This window comes from Triticum dicoccoides, chromosome 1A, assembly GCF_002162155.2.
Source record: "Triticum dicoccoides isolate Atlit2015 ecotype Zavitan chromosome 1A, WEW_v2.0, whole genome shotgun sequence".
Lineage (NCBI taxonomy): Eukaryota > Viridiplantae > Streptophyta > Magnoliopsida > Poales > Poaceae > Triticum > Triticum dicoccoides.
This window is the reverse complement of record NC_041380.1, coordinates 162,924,596-162,931,409: the sequence shown is the minus strand read 5'-3', so window position 1 is coordinate 162,931,409 and position 6,814 is coordinate 162,924,596.

Genomic DNA, 6,814 nt, shown 5'->3' with positions numbered 1-6,814 from the left:
GTGCACAAGTCTCGTTGCCGGCAATACTCAAAAGCTAGTCTCGATGGGTAAGCAACGCAAAGGAGTGAGGCTATGAAGGTTATCAATGTAATGGCAAGAGTGATATGTCCAGTACCAAGATGAGGTTACCGTTCTTGCTTGCGGTTGAAGGTTCCAAAAGGATGAGATTGTGGTCGGTGTCGTAGTGCACGGTCTTCAGTACGTCGGCGAAGATGCCGCTGCACTGTGGGCAGAGTTGTCGAAATAGCGGAAATCATCGAAGAGGTGCGAACTTTCTGTCTAAGCCAGAAGGTCCAGTGTCCGGAGGTTCCGGTGCAGCCGGAAGGTTCGGGCGGGACCGGAAGGTCCGGGGGTCGCGAAATTGGCAAGAACAGGGAAGTGGGGATTGTGGACTTGGGCGGAAAAACTTGAGGAAAACCCAAATCCGCAGGGGAAAAGCAAGGAAATTGGAGGAAATTGAAGGGTGGGGAGGCTAGATCTACGAGCCACACACAAAATTCATGGATCAAATCCAACAAAACTTTAACACACCAACAAATCACAAAAAAAATTGGGGCTATTTTTGGTGGGGATTTTCGGATTAGGACGGAAAACAACAAAATTAGGCTAGAAACACAACGGGGAGGCTCCGAAATCATGATCAACGTGGCTCTGATACCAAGATGATGTAGGGTAGAGACCCTAATCGCCCGATCTTTCATGAAAGGAGCGGATCCCAGGGAAATCACGAAGAACACGGGGAAGAACGGAAAGGAAACACAACAAGGAACACGAGAGGAAACACTAAACTGACATGAATAAGTCACACATGGGCTAGATCCTCGAGTACATAGGGAGAGATACACGAATCCACGGTCAACTAAGGACGATACACGGTAACCGGTCTTCTCCGTAAGGAGGTCTTGATGTTCTTCCCTAAAGAGGGGTCTTGAATCCGCTTGGGGATCTTCTCCGGTGGAGGCTCGAATCTCCGAGGAGAAGGTAACCAAGTGGATGAGCAAAGCTCTCTAACAAATATGAGCTAAACATTTGTTAACCCTAAAACGTAGGTAGGAGAAGAGTACTTATAGTCTAGGTGACGAAAGGGTACACGGGCCTCGGCCCAAGTGGCTGCGCGCAGGTAGGGCCGGAAGTTCCGGACGAGGTCAGAAGTTCCGGGCGCCGGAGGTTCTGGGGAAGGCCCGGCCTAACCCGAGAGTTGGCGCGGGTGGAGCTGGATTGGCATCTGGGGGGGCAGAAGTCCGGGCTGGATGGAAGTTCCGGGCGGCGGAAGGTTCGGGACGGGTTCCGGGCTAACCCGAGAGTTGGCACGCCTGGGTTGGGCGAAGTCGTCGGAGGCCGCAAGGTCCGGGTCGGCCGGAAGTTCTGGGCTCTGCTCGGAGGTTCCGGGCTGTCCAGAGTGTTGACGCCTGTCTCTTCTTCTCCAGTCCTCGGCTCCGAGTCTTGAGCGTTGTACCTGATCACACATAGCATCTCGGACTTAGGCAGTAGCCATGTCTCACTTGTAGAGGGGGAAAACTCAAGTAGGAGTGATGTCACCTTGGATTGAATAGCACGTGCCCTAGCCATTGTCATGGGAACACTTGGAGCTTGGATAGTTGAGGGGGCGTCCATGGGGATGGTCGTGGGATGCTCCGCATCACTAGGTGAATGCAAGGCCAACAGACTCACCCTTTTGGAAAGAGTTAATGAAGACAAAAGTAACCTTATTCCAATGGGTGAAGTTCCTAATTGGTAGTGGTACCACTACTAGATTCTGGGAGGATACATGGCTAGGGGAGACGCCTCTTGCTTTACAATACTCTTCCCTATATGATATTGTGCAACGTAAGGAGGATTATGTCATCACAGTATCAAACTCAGTGCCACTTAACATCCAATTTAGTAGATATCTTGTAGGGGAACGTTGGAATGCTTGGTTACACCTAGTCCATAGGTTGATGGATGTTCAACTTACAGACCAGGCAGATAAAATTAGTTGGCAGTTAACCACGAATGGATTATTCTCTATGAAATCCATGTATTTGGACTTAATTGATTCCGGGTCATTGTCGAGGTCATTACACATATGGAATATTAAAGTTCCACTCAGTATCAAGATCTTTATGTGGTACGTCCACAAAGGAGTCATCTTGACCAAAGATAATCTGATGAAAAGAAATTGGGTTGGTAACCCAAGGTGTTGTTTTTGCGATCAAAACGAAACAATTAAACACCTCTTTCTCGAGTGTCCACTTACAAAATTGTTATGGAGATCCATTCATATAGCTTTTAACATTCATCCTCCAATAAGCATAAACACGTTATTTGGGACGTGGCTTAATGGAGTAGACATACACACAGCTAAACATATCCGGATAGGGATATGTGCATTATTATGGGCTATATGGAACACTAGAAATGATATGATTTTTAATGGGACAAAATTCACTAATTTTTTGCAGGTTATCTAGAGAGTTATAGCCCGGATCCGTATGTGGTCGTTACTCACTCATGCGGACTACAGGGTGCTTATGATTATTGGGTGCAACCGCTGGGAGATGGTAGCATGGGCTATCTTCAGCCAATTTGGATGGCGAGCTAATAATAGGCTAGGTGTGTAGCCATCGCAGCCTGTTCTTTATCGTCGGATGTGGCACTTTCTTGCCGGATGTGGCATTTTACAGATTTGTTTTCTCTTTTTTGCTCGGATTTTGAGCTTCCTTGGATGTTAATACTTTGTTAGGCTTTCTAATAATATTGTTGCATCCATCGACTAATGCAAAGGTCGAAGGTAATCCTCATTTTCAAAAAAATGCTATTGTAGCCTGGAGACGGGAGTGAACTTGGTTGTGGAGTGCCTGTGGGCTCGGCAACTTTGGTCCCTCGTGGCAAACATGTTTGATGTCCCAAAGCTCAAGCCAGCCATGTGGGATAATTCTTCCTCCCTCGCGACTTGGTTCAGCGAGTTGAGTCATGGCTCGGCCTCGACAAAATTGGCACGTTCGGTGGCTCTCGTGATGATGCGGGGCTAACCTGGTGTAGGCCGATCTTTCACAAATGGAGGGGATTCCTATGAAGAACATGAAGAACACAAGGGGAAAATCATGAGGGGAACGAAAGGAAACACTCAAATCAACAAGAAACAATCATACATGTGCTACATCCATGAACACAAAGAGAGATACATGATCCAAAGTCAACAAAGGGGGATACAAAGGTAACTAGTTCATCTCTTAGAAGGAGGCCTTGAGTCTTGGAGGTTCTTCCCTTGCGGGGTCTTCATCCACTAGGGATCTTCTCACATGGAGGTCTTAAACTCCATGGGAGTGGTGGTCTCTCTCTCTTACTCAAGAGGAGGAGTAGTAGTAGCAAAGCTCACTAATAATCCACAAGTATAGGGGATCGCAACAGTTTTCGAGGGTAGAGTATTCAACCCAAATTTATTGATTCGACACAAGGGGAGCCAAAGCATATTCTCAAGTATTAGCAGCTGAGTTGTCAATTCAACCACACCTGGAAACTTAATATCTGCAGCAAGGTATTTAGTAGCAAAGTAATATGATAGTAATGGTAATGGTAGCAAAAGGTAACGATAGGAAAAGTAATGGTTTTGGTATTTTGTAGTGATTGTGACAATAGCAACAGAAAAGTAAATAAGCGAAGAACAATATATGGAAAGCTCGTAGGAAATGGATCGATGATGGAGAATTATACCGGATGTGGTTCATCATGTAACAGTCATAACATAGGGTGACACAGAACTAGCTCCAATTCATCAATGTAATGTAGGCATGTATTATGAATATAGTCATATGTGCTTATGGAAAAGAACTTACATGACATCTTTTGTCCTACCCTCCCATGGCAGTGGGGTCCTAGCGAAAACTAAGGGATATTAAGGCCTCCATTTAATAGAGTACCGGACCAAAGAATTAACACATAGAGAATACATGAACTCCTCAAACTACGGTCATCACCGGAAGTGGTCCCAATTATTGTCACTTCGGGGTTGCCGGATCATAACACATAGTAGGTGACTATAGACTTGCAAGATAGGACCAAGAACTCACATATATTCATGAAAACATAATGGGTTCAGATCTGAAATCATGGCACTCAGGCCCTAGTGACAAGCATTAAGCATAGCCAAGTCATAGCAACATCAATCTTAGAACATAGTGGATACTAGGGATCAAACCCTAACAAAACTAACTTGATTACATGATAAATCTCATCCAACCCATCACCGTCCAGCAAGCCTACGATGGAATTACTCACACACGGCGGTGAGCATCATGAAATTGGTGATGGAGGATGGTTGATGATGACGATGGCGACGGATTCCCCTCTCCAGAGCCCTGAACGGACTCCAGATCAGCCCTCTCGAGAGAGTTTAGGGCTTGGTGGCGGCTCCATATAGTAAAACGCGATGAATCTTTCTCTCTCCGAACATGAATATATAGAGTTGGAGTTGAGGTCGGAGGAGCTCCAGGGGGCCCACGAGGTAGGCGGCGCGCCCAGGGGGCAGCCGCGCCCCCACCCCCGTGGCTAGGGTGTGGGCCCCTGGTATTGATCTTTTGCCAGTATTTTTTATTATTTCCAAAAATAGTCTCCGTGAAGTTTCAGGTCATTCCAAGAACTTTTGTTTCTGCACATAAATAACACCATGGCAATTCTGCTAAAAACAGCGTCAGTACAGATTAGTTCCATTCGAATCATGCAAGTTAGAGTCCAAAACAAGGGCAAAAGTGTTTGGAAAATTAGATACAACAGAGACGTATCACTCACATACAAATGAGCTATCACTTTGCTAACCCTAGAAAGGAGGGATACAAGGCCCAAGGCCCGCAGCTGCGCACACGCAGGTACCAGATGTTCGGTAGGTGTCGGACGTCCGTTGGCTCGTGAGGTACCGGACGTCCGGTGCGGGTCGGACGTCCGACGTTTGGGCTCTGTTGAAGTGGCGTCGGATTTCCAGACGATGTGGGTCGTTCGGTCGTTGGAGGTTTTTGGAAGTCCGTTGTCGCGTCGGTCATCCGGTCACTATAGGGCTCGTTGTCGGTGTCAAAACCGGCAGATCTCGGGTAGGGGGTCCCAAACTATGCGTCTGAGGATCAATGGTAATAAGAGACGAGTGGGACACAATGTTTACCTAGGTTCGGGCCCTCTTAACGGAGGTAAAACCCTACGTCCTGCTTGATTGTATTCGATGGGTATAGGGGTTACAAGAGTTGATCTACCTCGAGATCGTAATGGCTTTATTTCGTTGGAAAAAGATCCCTGATACCCCTGAAAAAGATCCCCGATGACAGTCATTGTTGGAAATTTATTTTGTTTATTAACTAGGTTGACAAACCCGTGGGCCCCAATGTCAGTATACAATTAGGAGGAAGCTTTTTTTCAATGAGGCACTTGCTTGCATACAGCTTGGACCTGGTGGGTCCCCAATGTCAGTCTCTCGGCGTATAGCCCTCTCCGGATTCCTCTCATTTGTTGATCATGTTGACACCGGCATACGGTGGCGCCCCGGCGAGTGCACATGGACGGGAAAGAACTGAAGCCGAGGAAGACGCCTTCATTCTTTCGAACATACCGCACTAGCCCGGTGGCAGCAGCCCTCTCACCCAAAAGCTGTACTACCCGGGTTTGATTCGCACTGGTGCAATTGAAAAATATCTAACACTTGCCAAAATATCTTTTTGACTTTGCATCATATGAAGATGTGCTATACATGAATGTTGATCAGCATGATGTTAACTTTCTGTTAGTTCCATTTTTACCATGAATAAAATTTCCAACATTCTCTTATCCATGTGTCAGCATTCTAGGAACTGGGGTACCCAGACTTGCCTGCCTACGGCCCATGGCGTGGCACCATCGATGCCCCAGTACGACACATCTTCAGCACCAGCGACACAAGACCCTTGCGAGGGGCCAAGCCTCGCAAGGCGGACGACGCCAAGGCCTCCAGAAGGAGAGACCTCCTTAGACTAGCTCCTGAGGAGTGGATATTTCTATGCAAGCCTTCACCTCGTGATGTTTGGATGACGCAAGCCATGACGACCAAGGCCAGGTGGGCTCCAGTGGGTGAAGTACAGAAGGTTTCCTCTTTGGTGCTAAAGAGGCAAGCACAAGGGCGGAGTCCCGAGGAATCAGCCAAAGGTTTCCAGTTCTGTGCAACAAGACCAAGACTTCCAGGAAGAAAGGACGGAGGTCATCACCAAGCCCACCATGGCGTCACGACCAGAAGCTTTGCAGGCAAAGACCCCCTTTCATCAGGATAAGATGTACTAGTTGTCTCCCTTTGAATTTGGTCATTGTGGGATCCCTTCCCGCCTTCATTTTGGGGGAAGAGGACCAAAGCCACTATAAATATAGCCTAGCCACCACCGTAGAGGGTGATCGATCATCTGGACGGATCATTCAGACCATCCTCTCCCTCACCAGCACAAGAACACACCTCCTGAGGTTGTTCCCCCACTATACTAGTTCATCCTCAGCCCACCTCGAGGCCAATCCACCACAAAGCAGGAGTAGGGTATTACATTGCAAGGTGGCTCGAACCTGGGTATAGTGCCTTGTTCCATTTCATTCCAGTTCATTGAGCTAGGCCACGAGATCGATGAGTAGGCAGACACAGGAGGTTGAGTTCTTCACACGCACCCCAAAGTTCGAATCTATCTTGGGTCTGTGGAGCCCCACGAATCCGACATTTGGCGTGCCAGGTAGGGGTGAGATTTGGAGTTTCTTGTGTTTACCAAAGGAATAACAGGGGGAATTTTTCTTGGCTCGTGGTGATTTCTCGCCTTTTGGTTTGTGTTTAAAAGTAAGG